At 31.4% G+C, this 25,318-nt stretch overlaps 1 long non-coding RNA gene across 1 annotated transcript; it reads right to left on the reverse strand.

The window, feature by feature from the left end:
* Positions 1-8,377: 8,377 nt before the first annotated feature.
* On the reverse strand, positions 8,378-18,588 carry LOC136222226 (uncharacterized). Its single transcript, XR_010685543.1, has 4 exons — positions 18,348-18,588; positions 16,187-16,246; positions 9,785-9,867; positions 8,378-8,470 (listed from the first exon to the last, which is right to left on the reverse strand). It is a non-coding gene; the product is annotated as an uncharacterized lncRNA (long non-coding RNA).
* Between the last annotated feature and the right edge of the window lie 6,730 nt (positions 18,589-25,318).

Genomic DNA, 25,318 nt, shown 5'->3' on the forward strand with positions numbered 1-25,318 from the left:
TATTGTTTAATAGTTGACACATGCACTTATTAATATCGATTAAATATGCATAATAATAAATTATTAATAAAAAAAGAAATATGCATAATAATGAATTATTAATAGAACAAAAAATCCAAAAGCATGCTCCAATTTTTTATTTATTTAATTTCTCTATATTTTTTGTAATTTATGTTTTTAAATGTTAAGGACGATGTTCTAAATAATGTTACATAATTCTAAACTTTATAATTTACGTTCTCCAAATTAAGTATAATGTTTAAAAAAATCAGTAAATATCTCGATCATTTGTGCATTTATTCTATAATATAATTTATAACTCATATTCGAAAAAACGTAACGCATGTTCTAAAAAACATAACACATGTTCTAAAGTTTATAGTTTATGTTCCAAAAATTAAGTATAATATTTTAAAAAAATCAGTAGATATCTGGATCATTTTTCATTTGTTCTATAATATAATGTATAACTCATGTTCGAAAAAACATAACACATGTTTCTAAAAAAACATACCGTATGTTCTAAGAAATATGTCGTACGTTCTAAACTTCATAGTTCGTGTTTGTTCTATAATATAATTTATAACTCATGTTCGAAAAAACATAACGCATGTTCTAAAGTTTATAGTTTGTGTTCCAAAAATTAAGTATAATGTTCTAAAAAAATCATTAGATATCTGGATCGTTTTTTCATTTGTTCTATAATAATTTATAACTCATGTTCGAAAAAACATAACACATGTTCTAAAAAAACATAATGTATGTTCTAAAAAATATGCCATACGTTCTAAACTTCATAGTTCGTGTTTGTTCTATAATATAATTTATAACTCATGTTTGAAAAAACGTAACACATATTCTAAAAAACATAATGTATGTTCTAAAGTTTATAGTTTGTGTTCCAAAAATTAAGTATAATGTTCTAAAAAAATCAGTAGATATCTGGATCGTTTTTTCATTTGTTCTATAATATAATTTATAACTCATGTTCGAAAAAACATAACACATGTTCTAAAAAAACATAACGTATATTTTCTTATATAACATAAATTACAAAAATATAGAGGAATTAAATAAATAAGAAATTAGAGCATGTTATTGGATTTTTTTTCTATTAATAATTCATTATTATGCCCATTTCTTTTTTTTAATATTAATAATTTATTATTATGACATTTAATCGATTTTAATAAGTGCATGCATCAAATATTAAACAATAGAAGCTAAAAGAGAAATAGTATATTAACCAGTGCGTAACATAATATACAAGAAAAGTAATTGGCTTAGTGGTAAGGAGTGTGAAGTGTAGTTGAAGGGTCCAAGGTTCAAATCCCAGCAGCTTTAGTGGTTTTATTTAATTTTCAAACTCAAAACTACGTAGTTTTGAGTGTCCTCACCTAAGGGAGGGTTCTCACTTGATCCCTCTTTTCAGTTCTATTCCAGGGTCGAAGAAGATTAAAGATCAGATGGGTTTTAAATTTTTATGATTTCTGCTATAGAAAACGATGTTGTTCCATTAGGTAGGACCCAATCAAAACGTTTTAGTTTTATTATCTTATCATCAACAGTTGGATTACGATAGCCATAGCTCAGGTAATAATTAATTTCTATCCTATGCTTTTTTTTTTTTTTTACAATATATAGGCTTTTTTTTTACTTATTCTGCAAAAGTTTTTATCTCTAAATTTAGTAAATCTAATTAATGCAATAATTAATACATTTTAAGAACTTTTTTAATGGATATATAATTAACTGTACGTCTTTAATTAAGTATATAGTGAGAGTTTATTATCTGAGCTATGACTATCGTAATCCAACTGTTGATGATAAGATAATAAAATTAAAACGTTTTGATTGGGTCCTACCTAATGGAACAACATCGTTTTCTACAGCAGAAATCATAAAAATTTAAAACTCATCTAATCTTTAATCTTCTTCGACCCTGGAATAGAACTGAAAAGCTCAAACTTCTCTTCCAGAGACAACAATGGCAGACTTTTAAAAATGAAAAATTATATACACGGGATTTCATATGTTTCTAGATCTCAGTGGGGGCAAGTGCCCCCATTACCCCCATTGTATATATATATATATATATATATATATATATATATATATATATATAGGGGAGGGATCAAGTGAGAATCCTCCCTTAGGTGAGGACACTTTGTTAGGTGAGAACACTCAAAACTACGTAGTTTTGGTTATTACTAACTATGTCAATAACGCATTAAAAAATTTCCTTGCTTAAAAAAAAGGCTTTATATTTAATTAAAATATAATGGATAAAAGAAATAAACTCTCACTGTATACTTAATTAAAGACGTACAGTTAATTATATATCCATTAAAAAAGTTCTTAAAATGTATTAATTATTGCATTAAGTAGATTTAATGAATTTAGAGATAAAAACTTTTGCAGAAGAAGTAAAAAAAAAAGCCTATATATTGTAAAAAAAAGCATATGATAGAAATTAATTATTATCTGAGCTATGACTATCGTAATCCAACTGTTGATGATAAGATAATAAAACTAAAACGTTTTGATTGGGTCCTAGTTAGTAATAACCAAAACTACGTAGTTTTGAGTGTTCTCACCTAACAAAGTGTCCTCACCTAAGGGATGGTTCTCACTTGATCCCTCCCATATATATATATATATATATATATATATATATATAATATATACAATGGGGGTAATGGGGGCACTTGCCCCCACTGAGATCTAGAAACATATGAAATCCCGTGTATATAATTTTTCATTTTCAAAAGTCTGCCATTGTTGTCTCTGGAAGAGAAGTTTGAGCTTTTCAGTTCTATTCCAAGGTCGAAGAAGATTAAAGATCAGATGGGTTTTAAATTTTTATGATTTCTGCTATAGAAAACGATGTTGTTCCATTAGGTAGGACCCAATCAAAACGTTTTAGTTTTATTATCTTATCATCAACAGTTGGATTACGATAGTCATAGCTCAGATAATAATTAATTTCTATTCTATGCTTTTTTTTACAATATATAGGCTTTTTTTTTTACTTCTTCTGCAAAAGTTTTTATCTCTAAATTGAGTAAATCTACTTAATGCAATAATTAATACATTTTTAAATACATTTTAAGAACTTTTTTAATGGATATATAATTAACTGTACGTCTTTAATTAAGTATATAGTGAGAGTTTATTTCTTTTATCCATTATATTTTAATTAAATATAAAGCCTTTTTTTAAGCAAGTATAAAGTTAATTGTACCTCTTTAAAGTTATTAAAAAGAATAATAATCTTGTATGTATCTTATAAAATATAGCTTAATTTAGTAATAGGGATCAAATCTGATTGTGATATTTTTGAATAAGTGAATATTTAGCTTTAACCTATGAAATTGTGTAAATTGAAATTCAATATTTTCAAACCAGATTAATTTTAGTCCTACATTAATAAAAAATTTAAAAAATAGTTTGACTATTATTTAGTTGTCATGCCAGACCTTACAAATAAGATTGTCGATAAACAGAAGTAGTTTCGTAATTTTTTAATTGGTTATTACTAACTATGTCAATAACGCATTAAAAAATTTAGACACATTGACAAAACAATTTGTGATTAATTTGGATGATGTAAGCTTGGTTCTCAGTATTTTAACAAATTTTTTGTAACCGTGTTAGTGAAACATTAAATATCTTAGATTTAATCAAAGTTTGAAAGATTCAATCTAGCCGTTAAATAACAGCTAAACCAGTATTTTCAAATTTTCGATAATATATAAATAAAAAATCTGCATTTCACCGAAAAAGTTAGAGTCAAATTTGGTTGTTATCTCCTCAATGTATGTCGTTATCGATTTTTAATACAATTTTATTTCACTGCATACATGGTCAGGGCCGGTCCTGACATTTTAGGGGCCCCAAGCGAAATAAGAGACAATGGGTCTTTAATAAAAAAAAAATTGTAATTAAAAGTCTAAAAATAGAAATTTGGATCTATTTTAGATCTAAAATATCATATATTTTTTTTTTCATTTTTAGACCTAATGGGTATTATAACTAAATTTATAACAAAAAAATAATAATATATATTCAATAAAATTAAATTTTTTGGGCCCCTTTTAGTCTTGGGCCCTATGAGGCCGCACCCCGGGCCTATGCCCAGAGCCGGTCCTGTACATGATTTGCCCTCACTACCTACAAATCCTGGATTCATCCCTGTATATATATATTCACTGTTAATGGTGATTATACTTTATCATTATATATGGTGCATAAATTTCTTAACTTGATTGCTAAACACAAATCATCTATTTTATATCACCAAATACAGATTCAAATATCAAACTTCAGAGTTTAGAAAACTTACCCGAGTAGGAGAAGCGAAGAGGTGGAGGCGACGGTGGAGGAGGTGGAGATGAGTGTGGAGGAGATAGAAACTTAGAAAGGAGCAGAATGGAGGCGAGGTGGTGGTGCGAGGTGGTGGCGGCGGATGGCGGTAGAGTTGTGTGTGGAGGAGAAGAAACCTAAAAAGGAAATACGAGGTGGTGGTGCGACGTGGTGGCGGCGGACGGCGGTAGAATTGAGTGTGGGATGAGATAGAATTCTAGAAAGGAAATAGAAGAAAGAATGGAGAGGTGAGTGAGGTGAGACACTGTATATATCGAAAAGAAAAAGGTAAGAAACTAGGGTTATAAAACATCTGAATCTTATTTTAATTGTTCAACATTATATATTTTATATAATTAATGATTAACATAAAATGCAAGGTGTTTGGATGGTAAGATGTTTGATATTATTTTAACTAGTTACAGGTTCGAATCTCCGTAACATCACTTTTTATTTTAAAATTATTATTTTTGTAATAATTAATTTATTATAAGTTACCATTTTAATTTATTAAACCAGTATTAGTAATGTTGTTAGAACCAGACTGAAAATTAAATTTATTATAGTTAGATTATTGATCATTTGATTATCAAATGATTGAATTGATAGCATAATAAATAGATAAAAAAATATTTATATATAATATTGAAAAAGCCAGGTTCATACACGTGTTATTTTCTTGACATCCTATTGGGCTTTAGAATGCCTACTGCTGATTTGGATTCTAAAAAGCTGTTTTGCAAATATTGGAAAGGCTAGGCTCATACACATGAAAGTATAAACAAAGAATTCATGAGAATCAAGAAAACTAAAAATCCAATTAGAGTAGTAATTTTAACTCATTACAATACAATATATTTGATTTCTAAAACTACCATTAAAACTACAAAACATTAAAACAGAAGCCTAATTGTGCAAATATTGTACTTAACTCCAATTTCATTATGTGAAAAATAATACTAAAAACGGTATAAATATATTATCTCAATGTAAGTTATAGTTAGAAAATTATTTATTAAAGTTACCCATGTAACTTTAAAATGGTTTTTTTATTATATACTTATGTTCAGAATATAGTTTATCTTCAAATTTAATTAATGACCAATAGATTAATAATTATTATCTAAATCAAATCATTAGATGAAAGTTGAAAGCAAAATAAAATAAATTAAGATCTTTCGTTAATAAATAATGATATTTACAAACTAATCACAATTTACATCTTTTGTTTTTCCAGCATTCCAAACTCAAATTAAGTCTAGATTCAAATGGAACTTTCTCAAAGCAATGATTCGGAATGGAGAAATCATCTATTGAGGCAGCATTATGGGCTCTCAAATCCTGCTGCAGAAGAGACCACTCCAGGTACCGTTTTTCAATTATGAAGCAAAGTCAGGCTGTTCCTTTTCAATTATATAGAGCAGATCCTGCAGAAACCCATTATCAGAACACAAGAGACAAATATATCATTGAAAAAGTATCCCAATTTGGAGGCAGGAAACAGTCACACCCATACTAAGCCAGTTGCACCATGATGAAATCAAGCTATAAAAAGGGGCTTTCTCCAGCAAATGAGGACACAACGGAAAGGGGGAAAAAGAACAAGAGATTGAGTGAAAAAAAAAAGCAAAAAAAGCAAGACGGAAAATTCACAAAAAATTGTAACAGAGAGTTTCAAAATTCAGTTTCAATTGAGTTTTTTTTTCTTTTTCCTGTTCTAGAAAAGAAATCAAATTTTGGGTGGAGTTATTCCAGTTACTAAGTTGTGTTGTAATTGAAGAACAATTAAACATCAGAGATTTCCAGGCTATGTGTTCAGATTTTCTTGTGGGGTTGGTATACAATTTGTTTACATTGCCTTATTGCAAGTCTCTTTCAAGCTTTGGGATTTATAACATTTCTTCCAATCAAGGATGCGGAGAAACGATAGTGCATGCAGATTGTGAAGAGGACGGTGACGGCCGGCATCGGAGTAAGAGGCGGCCGGCCGACCGGCTGCTCCATTTTTCGTTCCCTTCTATTTGTGGCTAGTGCAAGGATAGAAAGTGGAAGAAGATAGAGGCTAGGGTTTCAATTTAGATTAGATTAGGGAAAATTCCTATTAGTTAAGGTTTGGGCAATTCTCGAAATGATTTGGGCTTATGTTTTTGGACCACACCATTCTCGTTACTTGGTGTGTTTTCATCATTGGATGATGGAGCATAAAATTAATCCCATGGTGAATATGAACACCAAGTAATGGTACTTTGTAAAAAATAAAGTAATCATAGCGGACACCCTTTAATTAGACATAGCTTCCTTGATTTTTATTAATTTAATATTAATTTTTTAAAGTTTCACCTCTCATTTTATTTCTTTTTAAAAAATTTAAATTTAAATTGGTCCTGTAATTAAACCACCTTTAATTTAGTTCAATTTATTTTTCTCCGAATTAATTCGTTAGTTTGTATTAAATAGAAGGGAGAATTACAAAACTAGCACCTTTTAAGTTGTTAGTTTTCTTTTCTAACTCCTTTTGAAAAACTAAACAAAACTATCACATTTCAACAAGTAACTTCCAAGTTTACCCTCATCTTCTTCTTTAACATAACTGTGTGTTTTTGTCTTTCCCTCTCTCTCTCTTTCTCACACACACTCTCTCTAAAGAACAGAACAATATACAGAACGACTACGAATACTACAACAATCAATCCAACCCACAGTTCATATAACAAAATTTCTACAATCATATAAGTTTTTCATTGGTTTTTAAATTCTACAATCAAGAATGCGAACGACGAACGAAAGAGGAGGAAGAAGGCAATCTTTTTCCAGCAATCTCGTCCCAATATATATTGTTTCTCTTCATTTTTCATGTTTTTTTTGTCGTGCAAAACCCAAAAACAGTGACATTGTTATCTGAAAATGGATTTTGGTTGAAATATCAGTTTCAGACATTTTTTCCCGATAGTGTCAATATCTGTAGATATTTATCGATATATGTAATACAGATATCGACAAATATCTACAGATATCGATATTATCGGGAAAAAATGTCTGAAACTGATATTCCAACCAAAATCCATTTTCAGATAACAATGTCACTGTTTTTGGGTCGCATGACCAAGAAAAACATGAAAAAGGAAGAGAAACAATATATATTGGGACGAGATTGCTGGAAAAGGGTTGCCTTCTTCCTCCTCTTTCGTTCGTCGTTCGCCTTCTTCTCCTCCTCTTCCTATCGCTGCCATTCACTTCTCCTTCTTTCTCCTCGCCGTTCACTTCTCCTCCTCTTCCTATCGCTGTCTTTCGCTTCTCCACCTCTTTGGGTGTGCCGCCGTCGCTTCTCGTTCTTCCTCCTCTTCCTATCGCAGCGTTTGATACGTTAGAGAGATGAAGTTCTATTTAGGAAGAAGATGAGGGTAAAAATGGAAGTTACTTGTTGAAATGTGTTAGTTTTGGTTAGTTTTTCAAAAGGAGTTAGAAAAGAAAACTACCCCCTTCAAAAGTGCTAGTTTGGTAATTCTCCCTAAATAGAATCGATTCAATTTAATATTAGTCTCGTCAAATTCGACATATTTACAAATCATTACCAAGGTTTAATTATTCGATAACGATATGAGCGGTTCATTTGGATCATTGAATAGTGATCTTAATAAACAATTGACAAGTAAGCAATAAACCAAATGTTAATAAAATATGATAACCTTAGGTGATATATATATATGTATCTAAATATATAAGGAATTGTTTTTTCTGTTGTTACTCCCTTCGTTTGTATCCATTTGAGGACGTCTTTAGAAGAAGGAACCTCATTAAGACAATGTTGTATACTTAACCTAGGAACCTGAATATTGGCACTTCTCAACCTAACTTCCAAACAATTTACTATAGAATGATATGCGCAAGTATCTGAAATTTAAAAAAAGAAAAACATATATAAATCAATTTTTCAAATGACTAATTTCAAAATCTAAAGCACCAATTACGTACTTACTCGTAGCTTACTTGTATGGCACTGGTACAAAATTCACTCCGGACAGTTTTTTTACATGACATGATGTCATGTAATACATTTCAGGAAAAGGTACTTCTTTATCTTCTGTCATTATTCTTTGATCAAAACCTATCAAATAATGGAAAATAAAACTCTAAATACTTAATGTGGAGTCATTGAAACATGCTTCAAAATAGACTACAATAGCATACGTGTAGCACCCTTTTTACAAAATAAAATTTCTAGAATAACAATACTTATATGTGTATATATGCCAATACCAAACATTTTCATAAATTAGAAAACAAATTGTAAGGCAGTGACAACTATAATAATTATAAAACGAAAATTTATACACCAATTAAAACTTTATATAATAATTTACATATATATTTCTAAAAAAAATAATTTATATACGACAATATGTGTTCCGTACATAGTAAGAAAAAAATAGGCTTAATACATCATTTGCCTCTAAACTTGTCCAAAAAGCTTAATTGGCCTCCTGAACTTTTAAAGTGTCTTGATAGCCCCCTGAACTTTCATAAAATGTTTAGTTAGCCCCCTGAACTTGCATAAAATGTAATCAATTGATCACTCAGTCGCAAAAAAAGTAAGTTAAATGCGAAAGATGTATTCCACGCATCTTAGAATGTTATTACATAGTTCAAAAATAGATTAAAAATGAAGTTATTGCTTGATGAACTATACAACTTATCTTCTCTAATCTAAGAACCGTATAGCACAATTTCGGTCATTTTACTTTTTTTAAGACTCGTACAATACATATTTCACATTTAACTTACTTTTTTACAATCAAGTGATCAATTGATTACATTTTGTGCAAGTTTAGGGGGTTAACTGAACATTTTATGCAAGTTCAGGGGGCTATTGAGACAGTTTGAAAGTTCAGGGGGCCAATCAAACTTTTTGGACAAGTTCAGAGGACAAATGATGTATTAAGCCAAAAAAAATATAGTTCTCCCACAAACATATATTCATACATTATAACCCAAATAAATATATATATATATATATATAAAGAACATGTACAATGAATCAGAAACTTTTCAATCCAAGGCAATATTATAAGTTCTCCGGAAACCATCACTTTTAATTACCAGCAAAACACGATACTTTAAATAAATTCAACAATTCAATTCTCCAAACTTAATGAACTAGTTTAATAAAATCATAAGCTTACTTATGACGATTCCACATACTGATTAATCTGACTGAGAATCGTAAAATCTTTATCCCTAATGAACTAGTTTAATAAAATCATGTGCATCCAATTGTTCTTTTATGCATTTAATTTTTAAGTTATCAAGCAACACATACAACACTTATGAATTACTCGTTAATTTTATTTAAGGATCCTGCTTATCCTAGTCTAGTAATAGTCAATGCTTGCATGATCATCCAATTATAACTTGAGTGTACCTTATCGTAATAAATATTTGGTACCCCATCTCACAATTTTAAGTACGCTGTCGTAACAAATACTCAGTACAACAGAGAGAGAACTGCAAGACAAAAAAAAAACTCGTTTGTCAAAGTTGAAAGAAAGAAAGGAGAAGGATGAAAACGAGTAAGGTTTGGGAGAAGAAGGAAGAAGAGAAGTCGGCATAAAGAGGACGAAGAGAGGTGAGGGAGAGATGATATGGAATTGGGCTGTTAAGGTTAGGGGATAATTTCCAAGTGGGTTGGGCTTAACAAAATTTTAGCCCAAAATAATTCTTAAACTAAAATAATAGACTATTTTGTAGCTACATTTAAATAAGAGGAAATTACGTTCAACGTCATGTATCTGTATAATTTTACAATTAAAGAAATGTTTTTTTTTATCTTTTATCAATTAAATAACTTCTTTTAATCCTACTATCAAAACTCAACCATTTTATATTGCTTTTGTCAAATTCAATTGCAAAAATTACTATTAAATAATCAATTAATTTTTAAATATCTCTTTCCTCTCCGTCTTTTCTTTTCTTTTCTTTTCTGGTTCTCCTTCTTCTTCCCAATTTCGACTTTCCGGCGCCATTCTTTTAGAGTTTTCTTCAGTTCTCGTGCTTCTCTATTTCTTGCCAATTTCTTCATTTTGTGATTTTCAATTTAATTTTCATTATTGTTCCCAAAGAAAATTCTAATTCATATTCATGTATCTGCATGAGCCACATTTAAATCTATTTTCTAAACATAAAACAATTGTGTTCCCAAACAAATTAAGTAATAATATCATTATGGTGGGTAAACTATTGTGAAAAGCAAAACAACACTTTGAAAGAATTGGTCTAGAGAATCAGAGACTTCTTATGAAAAGAGTGAACCAATTCAGATTAGGAGAAAAAAAAAACAGTTTCGATATTTTGTTGGGAACCATTTCATACTAAAATATGTTTAGAATTATTAAAATTGACATAGTTAGAATTTTTTTTAAGTATGAAAAACCTGTAATAAGTTAAGCCATTCTTGACTTTTTTGTAACTAACCCTTTAAATAAAGCGTTGTTATTTTTTTTTTTTGGTAGAAAAGGAAAAGAAAAATGAATAACAACAAACTACCCAGGAATTAGCCTAGGGAAGCTAACCCCAATCCTATCTTCTAAGAGAAGATGAGAGATGAAACTAGGGGAAACAGGAAGGGTAGTAACGCCTAACGTCCCTTCATGGCCCGCCGCCGCCAAGCGATCAGCAACACGATTCTGCTCTCTAAAAATGTGTCTGAACTCTACGAACTCAAAGGAGGAGCAAAGCCTTATAATAGCTTTGATGAGGTTGCGACTGTTAAGACCCATAGAATGATTCTCAGAAATCATTTTGATTGCTTCCAAATTATCAGACTCCACAGAGAGCCTCTTAACACCCAGCCTTTTAGCAAGATTGATTCCAGTAAGAATAGCCCAGAGCTCCGCAGAAAAGGAAGAACCCAACCCTAAATTCTGGGAGAACCCAGAAAGCCAGACGCCCCCTACATCTCTAAGCACACCTCCAGCCGCAATCTTACCGTTTCTGAGGCAGGAACCATCAGTATTCAGCTTCACAACCCCCTCTCTTGGCCTGCTCCATCCCACGAGATGGACATCACAACACTGAGAGGCTCTGGCAAGGGACTCTCCTTTGAAACTATCGATAATAGAGAAAAGTTTTTTCGAGAAGAAATCAGCTAAGTTTGTCATAAAAACAGTTTTATCTCCAAAAATCTCCTCGTTTCTCCATTTCCAAACTTGGTGACAGATAATAGCAAAGAAAATGTCACCTAAATTGCAATAAAGCGTTGTTATTAAAGTGTTGGAAAAGACCATATTTTTTTTATAGTGAGATGGGTATTGGTTTACCTAAATTGCAATAAGAGTTTGGAGCCGCAACTCTAAAAGAATGTTGTTTGTTAATTAAGTTATTCATTTGTTTTTATCCATTATTTAATTTAAATGATGATGTTTCTCGGAAGAGAAGAACCACATCGTTCCATTTAGTTTTTTCATAAGCCCTAATTAAAAGGACAGATCTCATCTTCAACCTGTTCTTTTCTCCCTTTCGACTAACCTGTCAATGAAAAAACTTCTTGCCAAAATCAATGGCCGCATTATATATAGGGTTCAAAATTTTCCTAATTATTTAGCGGGGTAAGTTTCCCCACTGTAGATCCATCACTGTTCATACGCCTACCATAACAAAAAGATAAATTGTTTTATTTATTCTTCCCATAAACATTACTTTATTATGCATCTGAGTTTAATTGATTATTCTATTAACTACTTTAATTGATGCATTTGAGGCAACTATCGAAAATTGAAGAAGAAAAATAAAAGAAAACGATTTTCAATTCGTCTGTAAGTATAAAGCAAAGAAAGGATTTACTCAGGGATGGGATTGGGAGTGTGGAAAATAGAGCCTTGAATTAGGCATATTTCTTTTTCCAATAATTTAGAATTTTTCTCATTTACATGCCTACTTATATATAGGCAAAGCTTAGCAAACAACTATTATGTGCTCTATAATATCTAGGGATGGCAATGGGTAGGGTACTATTATCAGGGTACTCGTGGGTAGTGCCAATTCCAAACCCTTACCCGTTTATTTTTTAATTACTCGTACCATTCCCATTACCCTAACGGGTATATGTTTTGCATCTCATACCCGTCCCATTTAATTCACGGGTACCCGCGGGTACCCTTACCCGTTAAGATTCAATAAATAAAACCAAAAATATTACATATTTAACAAAGTATAAATTTAATAAATCATCTATATAAAAAATTGAACAAATTGAACCTTAATCAATAAAAATAAAGTAGTTTAGTAGTATCACTTAACGGTTGAAGAACAAAATGTTGGTGTTCAAATCTCACATCTTACATCTAAAACACAATAATAATTTTAATATATAAAAAAATTATGACGGGTACCGGGTACCCTAGGGGGTCTTCCCATACCTGTCCCATTACCCTAACGGGTAATGGTTTTGATCTCATACCCTTTTATACAGGGTACGGATAGTCCCATTAGGGTCGGATAGTGGGGTACCCGTTGCCATCCCTAATAATATCATCAATTAAATCTAATTAATGTTATCACCACTTTCCTCACTTCATATATTTTACTACTAATGAATTTCCACCCAAAGTTTAAACTAAATTCTATTTTAACACCAACTTAATTAATTGTTTAAACCTAATGTTTAGCATGTTACACTTTCTCTTTTTGAACATCGCTAGCCTTTAGGTTGTCTTCTTGTGTCGTTGAAGAATAATAAATAGAGAGATTAGATTTTTTTAACATTTCAATTCGAATAGTAATAATTAGGTTAGTAGGCCCCCTTTTAAATCTTAAATGTTTATTATTTGGACTTAAAGCCTGAATGGTATAAGTATATGTATAGACTTACAAAAACATTTTAATACACCTTTTACGTTCAAAAGCAGAATTAGTTTTAAATAACTTAGTAAATAAATGTACTATTTGTTAGATCAATTCATTGTCCATTTGGTAATTAATGTATGATCCATTTATTTAGTCTTAATAAAAGGAATTATTGACAAACATCCACATAGCTATAATAAATATGTTCATTCATTTACTATTTTTATGCTACCCTTAACAGAAATTTGTTGTTTAAATCAGGCTATTAAATTATAAAAACAAGATAGTACTTTCTTTATAGTTATAAAAATAACATTTTTTTTGTAAGAAAACTAATGAACTACGCTCTAAGATAAACTAATTCAACTAAATAAGAAGTTTCTACCAACATCAATATTATACAGCCATCTAATTCTAAATGTTGATAACTATAAGAAATTAAGTGCCCCACATCTATACTCTTTAGCCAGTTAATTAATGTATAGTGGTGTAACTCAACACTAAAAAAAATGTGTTCGCTATGGTTACTTTGTTTTTTACAAAGTAACGTTACTTGGTGTGGTTTTCACCATTGGATTAATTTTATCCAATGGTGAAAACCACACCAAATAACGGTACTTTGTAAAAAACAAAGTAACCATAGCGGGCACCCTAAAAAAATATCGAAACTTCATAAGCTAAATAGTAAAGTTAATTAATGTGTAGTGGAGTAACTCAACATTCAAAAAATATATGGAACTTCATAAGTTAAATAGTAAAGTTAATTAATGTGTAGCGAAGTAATTCAACACTCAAATAAATATGGAAACTTCATAAGCTAAATAATAAATCTGGTTATTGGATAAAAAAATCAATCTATTCCAATCAATCAAGAGATTCATGGATTGGTTGTAAATAACCAATCCAAATCCAACCCATGAATACTCCCTAAAGTTGAATTGGATTAGTAATTAACAACTAATTCATTAATTTTTTTTTTTTGGTAGAAAAGGAAAAGAAAAACGAACAACAACAAACTACTCAGGAATTAGCCTAGGGAAGCTAACCCCAATCCATGAAACTAGGGGAAACAGAAAGGGTAGTAACGTCTAACGTCCCTTCATGGCCCGCCGCCGCCAAGCGATCAGCAACACGATTCTGCTCTCTAAAAATGTGTCTGAACTCTACGAACTCAAAGGAGGAGCAAAGCCTTATAATAGCTTTGATGAGGTTGCGACTGTTAAGACCCATAGAATGATTCTCAGAAATCATTTTGATTGCTTTCAAATTATCAGACTCCATAGAGAGCCTCTTAACACCCAGCCTTTTAGCAAGATTGATTCCAGTAAGAATAGCCCAGAGCTCCGCAGAAAAGGAAGAACCCAACCCTAAATTCTGGGAGAACCCAGAAAGCCAGACGCCCCCTACATCTCTAAGCACACCTCCAGCCGCAATCTTACCGTTACTGAGGCAGGAACCATCAGTATTCAGCTTCACAACCTCCTCTCTTGGTCTGCTCCATCCCACGAGATGGACATCACAACACTGAGAGGCTCTGGCAAGGGACTCTCCTTTGAAACTATCGATAATAGAGAAAAGTTTTTTCGAGAAGAAATCAGCTAAGTTTGTCATAAAAACAGTTTTATCTCCAAAAATCTCCTCGTTTCTCCATTTCCAAACTTGGTGACAGATAATAGCAAAGAAAATGTCACCATGCTCCATGTATGGAAGCAACTTTCCTCTAACACCATCAGAGAACCAGTCGACCTCAGAATGTGCCATGAAGGAAGAGAAAATATGGTGTGGGAGAATTTTCCTCCAAACCTCTTTACTATTAGAGCAATCTCTAAGAGCATGGCACAAAGTCTCAACATGGCCTCTGCATCTACTGCAAGCTCCAGAATCAGCCAAGTGCCTTCTGTGCCTATCCGAATTAGTAAGAAGCCTGTCCTTAACGCCCAGCCACAGGAAACTCCTAATACGGAAAGGAACTTTAAGGGTCCAAATCGACTTCCACACATCCGAGGGAGGATCAGATCTAAAGAGAGAGAAAGCTTCAAAGGCCGATTTGCAAGAATAAACTCCATTGTTAGTCAGCGCCCAACAGTGCCTATCCAAGTCTTCCTCTTGATTACTCACCTTCACTCCCCGCATTCTAAGGAGAGTCTCAAGGCTAAAGAAAGTATCAAACTTTGACCAGATCCAGTCCCCTTCCGAGTCAACCACATCGGCAATCCTCCAGTTGCGTATATCACTAGGCGGGGGGGGGGAAGAACACACCTCAATTAACGGTTTATCCCCAATCCAGTTATCAAACCAGAAACTAATGGACTTACCATTCCCCACCTCCAGGCCAACTCCCGAGCAGAACTCATCAAACACAGCACTAAGTCCTTTCCAGAGGAAGGAACAATTAGCAACTCTCTCTTTCGGGCCCCCGAAGATTTTGTCTTTCCGATACTTACCACAAAGGAGGCGAACCCAAAGAGATGAGGGGTTTTGCCACATACGTCAAAGGAGTTTCATTAATAAAACTTTATTATTGTCCTTTGCTTTCCTAATACCCAGACCCCCAGAATCTTTAGGCTGGCAAACCTCACTCCAAGGCACAAGATGGATCTTCCTGCCCTCCGCAGCTTCCCCCCACAGGAACCTACGGTTAATCTTGTCAAGATCATTAAGCACAGGATCCGGAAGCTTACAAGCCTGCATGATGTGATTGGGAGCAGCACAATTAACAGATTGAATTAACGTGAGGCGGCCAGCGAGAGACAGAGTCTTGGCTTTCCAATTGGCACACTTCGAATTAGCTTTAATTTCACATAAATATATATTTTTTATATTTTTATTAAATTAAATAATTAAATTTATTTTATTCAATCCAAATAAAATCTAATTTTTTTAATATACCATATTTTAATAATTTGCTGATTAAACATCATTAATGAGCATATAATCACATACTTGAATTTTTCTTGATAAGAAATCATTGTCAACAAGTTACCTATTTGGTGACTTCTTTCTTTCCAAAATCGTTGTCGAGAATTCCTTCTTCGCCGATTTTCTGAAGAGAAAGAATGAATCATGTAAGCAATAAAATCACAAAGCAAAGTCATATTCATATATTGAATAAGGCATTGTCATTACAAGAAATCATCACTTGCGCGACGGTTAGAATTGTGGCATAACTATAATATTTATGTGGCTTTGCTAGTTAGCCACGGTAATTCAAGGTAGATACTTTCATGGTGCAAGTGAGTGTGGCTAGGTAGTTGTCACAGAAAAATAATGGTTGTGGCATAAATTGATTTATATGCCACTGGAAAATCTGTGACTAATCATATTCATTTGCCATGGGTAAATCGTGGCAAGCATAAAATACATGTGGCAAGATATAACAATTTGTCACAATCAACCCTACTTAGCCACAAGCATACCCCTGAAAAAATAGAACAGTTGTAACTAGAAAGCTTGCTTAGCCACGAGCATAATCATGGCAAGCTTGATCAAATGCAAGAGGACTGAAGTGGCATTCAATGTCATATAAAACTCAGGAGTTAGAAACTGGTGTAAGAGTATTTAAAATTGAGTGAAGTAATTAATACTTCATTTTAGTGAAACAGTGAGAGAAAAAATCAAGGAGACAATAGAATACTATGTGATCCTATGAATTACCAATAATTATTGGAGCCAAATGATAGATAACTATTGGGGCCAAACGATAGACATGCACAAGAGAATTTGATGCCAAGAACAAACTTTGAAGCAGAAGCACCGAAGGATGGCTTGAAAGATGTATAAGAACATCAGAAAAATAGTCAAGTACTAGATATATCAAAAGCTTATTTCTCAACTTACAAACATAATTAAACAAACGTTATAGTTTGAAAATGTTTTAAAATCTATTATTAGGAACTTATATGGTAATGCCTCAATTGATTTTTAGTTTTGAGAAATGTAGGAAAATCTACTTTGACATGAATAACTAAATTTCATAAAATTAAGGGTCAAAATGGTTATCAAACAAAGAATTGTGTTATCCAACACTTCAAGTGCCATAAAAAATAGAAGGTAAACTTTCATTGAATTTCGCAACAACAATAACACCAATCACTTGAAATACTTGACCAAAATGCTTTTTTTATAAGAACGTGGTGCATTTTTTCAAGAAGGTACTAAGTATTCCCTGCACTTCTTTTAATAAACTGACACAAAGAATATAATAAATAGATAAAATCCTAGAGAAACTACTAACTAAAGTTCAAAACAAAAAATACTATATTTAAAATATTCATGTTTAGATACATGTACACTGCGGCCATGAATAATTTTTAGTTTCACATGCTCTTTAGAGGACTTCTTTGACATTGATAAGGCGCAATGTACATGAAAAAAAAGCAATAAGGAGAGTTAAACTACAAACATGACCATGCTGACTTTATATTGACAATTTAAAAGCTTCAAGAAAAAGCATGATTGTGAGAAAACATTCACATAGTATCATTATAATTAGAACATTATTAGAAGAGAAAATAAACAGGTATGTGTGCCAGTTGATTAACTATGTTTCTTTTCATAGTACAAAATGCCACAATAATGGAAAGGTAGAAAGATGGCATAACCAGAGCTCTTAAAACATATGCAGCTCCTTTAATATACAATAGAGCTCATACTTGTAAATTGAATTATAGGCAAAATTTTCTATATGGAGAAATTCCAACTCATTTAATATGATCAAACACCTGACATAAATGTTCTAGTGATAATCGTGTATAATATTCAAGATTGGACATTACTATATTCCTCGATTTTACTACTTGCTTATCATTAAAGGAACTCAAAATCTACATTTTAGGCTGGAGCCGAATTTGGCTACTAAGTTATCCATCTTTTTTATATTGTTCTCTTCTAACATCCAACCCAAAGAGCAATAAAAGATACAAAAAAGAACATAAAAGAAGAGTAAAGGAACCAACGAACTATAGGAAAACCTAGAAGTTAAATGGAGATCATGTTATCCAAAATCGAATAGGGATCAAACAATTCATGTGGTAAAAGAAAGAAAAGTTAGGGTTTCACTGAAATTAATATAGTGACCAATAGTGGGTGATCAAATGATGAATTAAAGGCAGGAAAGTAGTCAGAAAATAACAAAAAGAGAATACCTGAAAAAATTCCTAGAAGATGGAGTCGACGTCAGGCTTCACTCAAGCTCCAGAGCAAGAACCAGATCTAATTCACTAATGATGATGAAAAATTAGCTTCGGAACGATGGAGAGAAAGATGAGAGTATGAGATTAGGGTTTGTACAGAGAGGGACAATTTAGGGGTGTCGTGATAAGGAAGGGTTTTTGAAGACGGTTGGCATTGAGAATCATCGACATAGAGGAAGGTGAAACGTTGTGTTTCAAAGGCGCATCTCAAACCAAGACAAGTGCCTAGTCTAAGTTTACCATTTTAGATATGCATTCCTCTTTCTTACTTCAGTTTTATTTTTTTAAAAATATATTATTTGTAAAGACGTTTATTTCTTTCAAATCCAACATAGTTTGAATGCGTTTTATCAAAAAAAAAAAAAATTGAATGCTATCTATATGTAAAGATTATGAAATATAATTATAATAATTTTATATTATAATTACATATAAATAATACAGTTTGAAATTTTTTATTCATTTTTTAATTAAAATTATAAATATTTAAATAATATATATAATTTTGTTTATAGTTTTGGGATCTCCACAAAACTTCATCTGCTTTGTTTTATATATATATATAAACAAATTAACGGTAAAATCTAAATTGTTATGGAATTTCTTATTTATGGCAATTAGGATCAATATTAGCCAAAATTGAAGGATATGTATCAATTGAGTCCTCAAGTTGACAAATTTAGATAAATTGCCCCAAATTTTATATATTTTTGTATTAAAATTTATTGTATCCGGATCAATTTGTCAAAATTTGACGATTTGAGGGCCGAGTTGATACCTAAACTTTGATTTGGCTTAATTTGATCCCTTAATTCAAATTTCACAACCATACTTTTCTTACTTTCGAGTATTCTAGGCATAAGGGAGATCTTAAGAGTGCAATCGCACATACGTTTGCGTTAACACATATGAACAATAACAATAACCCTTAAGAGTTAAAGTAAGTTTGGGAAGAGGGGAGGATATGTAACTGTATGCGATGAATAAAATCCAAATAAAGTGAGCATGAACAATCTTTGCAACATATTAATATGCTAATATAGCCAAATCTTATCTTCATCACCCATTACTACTATTACGTAGTTGTTCCGAAACAATAAAATAATGCCAAAAGAGTGAATTCAAATTCATCTAATACTTGTTATAGTAAAGCACGAGATCAACCGTCACTTAAAGTTATACACATGAACAAAAAAAATATACATTTATGAATCTAATTAAACTAAAATATTAGATGAATATGGTTAGCGGTCTAATAGTGAAGGATATAAATAACATAAGATGATGTAAATGCTAAATTAGAAACTTTCCATTCAAACATATTAGTGGAAAGAGGCACTTGTTAAATTAAAGTAACATTGATTAAAGTTGAAACATGACTAGGCCATAAAATAAATTTATTCTTGTCACTCTAATATTTTGATGTTTGAGCTTATGGATCGAATCTATTAGGTAGTGTATTTTAATTTATTAGAAAAAGAAAGAAAGAAATAAAAGGCTTATCATTTATGTATCTCAACATAGTAAATAGTATGTACTAACCTATGAAAACTTTCCTAATTAAATAGGCATTTTCATACAAATAAATGCACTAGTTGGAAGTACCATAGTTGTTAAACCCGGACCGGACCGGCCGGTTCAACCCGGTTCGACCGGAACCGGTCACAATTCCGGGCCGGAGGTAGTCCGGTTATTAAATATTTGAAAACCATTTAAAACCGTTCAAACCGGACGGTTCAACCACAAACCGGTTGACCCAGTGCCGGTTATACGGTTTGATTTTAGACATGTTTACTTTAAAAAAATATAAATTTTAACAAAGGTAGGATTCGAACCTTTGACCTTTAGTATGTAAACTTTAATGCTTACCACTACACTATAATTTCTTTTATTTTTATAATTAACTATTTAAGAATAAATAATAATGTTACAAGTTAAATAATTAAAATATGATTTAGTATTATTTTTCTATTTAGATAAATATCATTAAAAAAATTATTTTATTTTCTCAATATTAACAAAGTTTTTTTTAGAAAAGAATATTAATAAAGTTTTAACTAATTTTTTTTAAAGAAGTTTAATTAGTATTAAATTTTAAATATATACAAATAAATTTTAAAATCTAATAAATTAAGATTGAAGTTGAATTATAAAATACATATCCTATTAAGCATATTTACATTTTAGTTATTAATAAAAATAATCACTATTAATTTTTAAAATATATTTTTTAATTTTTATATTTATTTATTATGATATTAAATAAATATTATTAGTATAATTTTGATGAATATAGTTAATATTATACTATGTTATACTATTAAATAGGAATAGAATTATAATTTTCATATGATTTTTAAATACCGGTTAAACCTCGGTTGGACCCCGGTTAAACCTCAAACTCTTAACCCTTTGTCTTTTCCGGTTCTTTGACCGGTTCGGTTTTGACAACCATGGGAAGTACAACTCAATTTACATTTCAAAATTATAAGTATTGTTACTTTTGGAACGTTTAGTCATTTGACATTAAAGTTTCTGGTAAAGTGAAAATTTAGAAAATCACGATCACATATACGGGGTGTGTCTATTCTATTCTAATATAAGCACACTACGCCAAATAGCCCATCATCCCGCAATATATAAATTTGTCACGGGGCTCGTTGCCAACGAGCCGAACCGATACCAAACCTGACTTGGCTCAACTCGAGAATGAAAAAGATTCGGCTCGACTCGAGTTCGAAACTCATCGAGCTTTAATTTTTTAAGCTCGGCTAGAGCTCGACACAAGTTCGGCTCAAGCTCGATTCTTTTCGAGCCAGCTCGAGCTCATTTGGAATACAAATTTTATTAATCTTAAATAAACTCCATTATTAAATGTGACAGCTTTATATCATGGGTTTATTGAAATACTAAATTTCTTTACACATGCTTGTATTTATAGTTGGTTCTCCCCCTCATCTACTCCTCACAATCCGATGTGGGATAGTTTTAGTTTGCATTTTCTCTCTTTGAATCAACCTGCCTATCCTAGCTGCTTTTCTTTTTTTTTTTTCTTTTTTTTTCTGGTCATTCACTATGAAATTTATAAATACAAAAAACGAAAAACAACAATTCTTCTTAAATATTCCCCAGTATTTTTTTGACTTATATTAAATTTAATTTTTACATTTATAAAAATAGGATTTTTATAATATATAATTTTTTTAGATATCAATTCTATTTTTATGAATTAGTTATATATATATATATATATATATATATATATATATATATATATATATATATATATATATATAATTTATAAAAGGGTAAAGTTCAAATAAAACCCCTGTGGTTTCACTAATTTTTAGATAAAGGATTGTGGTTTACTTTTTGTCAAAACAAGGATTGAGGTTTCAAACTTGGATTAATGCTATTAAAACCATCTTTAACGACCTGAAAATGAAAAATTTCAAGAATTAAAGTTGTTCAATGTCATATTTTTTATGGAACTACATTTTCGATTTTTGAAAATCATCTTTTTTTGGAACTTTCTCTCTCTAAACATTAACTTTCTCTCTCTTTACCAAACATCATCTAAACAATCTCAAAATAAAAAAGTTGAAGAATTAAAGTTGCTTAAAATATGTCATTTTTGAAGTCGTCAAAGGTGATTTTAATAGTATCAATCGAAAAAGTCCTTATTTTGTTAAAGTTAAAAACCTCAATCCTCGTTTTGACAAAAAATAAACCACAATCCTTTATCTGAAAATTAGTAAAACCACAGGGGTTTTATTTGAAATTTACCCTTTATAAAATAATAAATTAATTATATATATTATTTATTTATTAATGGACTTATAACTTATGACTCTTAATAAAATTTAAAAATTAAAATTATTGAAATATGTATATATCTATATAATTAAGAATTGGTAAAATATATATTAAAAAATAATCGAGCTTGCTCGAGCTTTCGAGTCGAACTTAAGAAAGCTCATGTTTTGACTCGTTAATTCTCGAGTCATCTCGAACTCGAGCCTAGTCCAATCGGGCCGAGCTTTGATCGAGCTTTGGCCGAACCGAACTCGAACTGTTTGCGAACTACACAGGCTCGTTGGCACCCCTAGTTTGATGCACCTTCAAACGACAGTTGGATTCTATTATGTGAAGGCATGTCACATGACATTAGCTTATTTGCATACTGTCATATTAGTCTTGTTATGATGACAGCTTATTTATTATTACCGTCACCTTTAATGTCATCACATGACATACTAATAATTAAAAATGTCAAGTAGATATATGGAAAATTGGTTTATTGGTATTCGCGATGATAGTTTTTATAATAATTTTCGTCGTTGTAGCTTGTTTCAAATGGCATGGGTCTTAATGAATCATGTCAATGAATTTATTTTCAGATGATAGATTTGTTTATTTTAATGTCTTTTTATTGTTGTTTAAGATGACATTTTTTTAAACGTAAATGTCACTCTTTGCCTTCTTCTTCGAATGAATTTCTGATTTTTACCTGAATAATGAAACATACTCAAATGAGTAAGAAATTCATTTAAAATCAATGATTTTAAATTTATTGGAGACTAATGCTCATAATTTGTTTACATTTGTACAGATAAATTTCTGAATGTAATTAATATCAGGTAAAAAAAAAGCAACACATATCCAATTGGGTTAATATACATATTTGCCATTGTATTATCACAAAAAAAAACAAATATACCCTTATATCAAATAAATTTACAAAACTGTCCCTGAATTTTCCACAAACCTGTAATTATACGCTAATCTAACAGACATGTAATGTGACATAAACCGCATCCATCTTCTACCCTTCCACCTCCTATCTCTCTCCTCATTTCTCTGTCTATCCTTCTCTTATACTACTGAATTCCGGCTCCTTCTCATTTCAATTGCAATTTCCTCTTATTAAATTCACATTGAATCATGTTCAACTGACAGAGAGAGATAAAGTGAAATCGAACCTATAGAACATATATATATAAAAGATATTTTAATGGAGTCTCTTCAAGCTAATTATAGAGAAGAAGATGAAGCAGAAGTACCCACGAACAACCTTCATCCCTCTCCGTCTACCATTTCAATTGACCTTGATGAACACAGGAATGGAAGAAGAAGCCTAAGCCTAATCCCCAAAATGTCTGGGTAACGAGATCTACTCGTAAATGGAAGAAGAAGCCTAAGCATAATCCCCAAAATACTCCTGCTGAAGATAAAGTCTTAATTACTCCTACCTAGATTTCCAGATAAAAGTAATGATATGGTTGTATTATATGGAATATATGTAATCTGCACTTTCAATATGGAACGAAAGTGATTTGGACTTTCCAAATTAATCTGGACTTTCCAAATTGATTTCCAGATAAAAGTGATTTCCAATTATTCACAAAGTAATCAGCACTTTCAATATGGTTGTAGAGAGAGAGGGAGTGAAAGAGAAATTAAGTTTTGAGAGAGAATCGTGAAAGAGGTTTAGAGAGAGGGTGGAAGAGAAAGAGGTTTAGAGAGAGAATATGTAAACGCTGTTTGTGCTAAATAAACAGATCTGTTAGATTATGGTATAATTGAAGGTTTGTAGAAAATTCAAGGAAAGTTTTGTGAGTTTATTTGATATAAGAGCATGTCTGTTTTTCCGTAATAATACAGGGACAACTATGTGTATTAATCCTATCCAATTGGACAATTTGGCGTAGTGTTGGAAACAAAATCCAACTTGATCTGCATATCTTATAAGTCATTATTAGGCCTACAATCCCCAAGTCTTGATATCTGCAAAACCAAATGCATTTCATTAATTACGTACGTATTATAGAGACTATTGAGACCTAGTAACCTATTTACCCTTTCCCCTTCCTCCCACCCACAGTATAAATATGAAGCTTTTACCACATTCTCAAAAGTCTATAACCCAACAGTATACTTATCTTACCCTAGTTATACTGATCATGGCTAGACCTGTACATGAACCTGTTGGCCCGCCTAGCCCGTCCAAGCCCGTTCTTAATGGGTTAGGTTTGGACATTCATATTTAATGTTTGGTCCGGCCCGGCCCAAACCCGATTAAGCCCGCACATAAAATGGATTGGACTTAGGATTTGTCTCAAAATCCCAAGTGAGCCCGAGCCAGTCCAATTTTATATTATATATATATAATTATATGTACATTGTGATAAATTGAAATAGATTCAAAAATAGAAAATTAAAAATAACAAATACAGAATAAATTAATATTAATAATATATCCAATTAATCAATTAGTATAATAAAAAAAATTCAGAAGTATGATGGATTTAAAAAAAAGGTCAGATGGGTAACTGAAAAAGGTAATATTGAATAGCAGGAGAGTAGAAGATGTTGTCTAATGATATTAGATTGGATTATCTGTGATGAAAACCTTTTAAAGATGATTGGAAATATGATCAGGAATGTATCACGGAAAAATCTCTCGTTAGAAAGTCAAAGTCAACCATTTTCATCCAAAACCAAAGTTTTTAGAGAACCAAATTGAATTTTAGGTATCTTAGTGCGTCATGTCCCCCGTTAGTGTCATAATGCACTTTTCCGGACTCAATTCGGAAGTCTAACGAAGAATCTGTGACTAGTTGAAGTTTTTAGGTGAAATTCGGGATAAAATAGGAAATAACTTTAGTTCGGGTCAGTTTTAGCCTTAGGTTATTAGACGTAAAAATGTCCATCTCATCGAAACGAGTCCAATGACACAAAAATCATCGAAATCGGAAATCCAGAAGGACGTTTTTAAAAGTAAGACCTATGTGAAAAGGATTGGAGGAGGAATGCCATGTGACGGCGCATGAAAGGTCCATGCCAATCACGCGCTGACACGTGGCAGAGCACGTCAGTGCTGATGTCAGCCCTGTGCCATGCCATCCTCCTTTGCCCTTTTG

Source organism: Euphorbia lathyris, chromosome 3 (genome assembly GCF_963576675.1).
Source record: "Euphorbia lathyris chromosome 3, ddEupLath1.1, whole genome shotgun sequence".
In the NCBI taxonomy this organism is placed as follows: domain Eukaryota; kingdom Viridiplantae; phylum Streptophyta; class Magnoliopsida; order Malpighiales; family Euphorbiaceae; genus Euphorbia; species Euphorbia lathyris.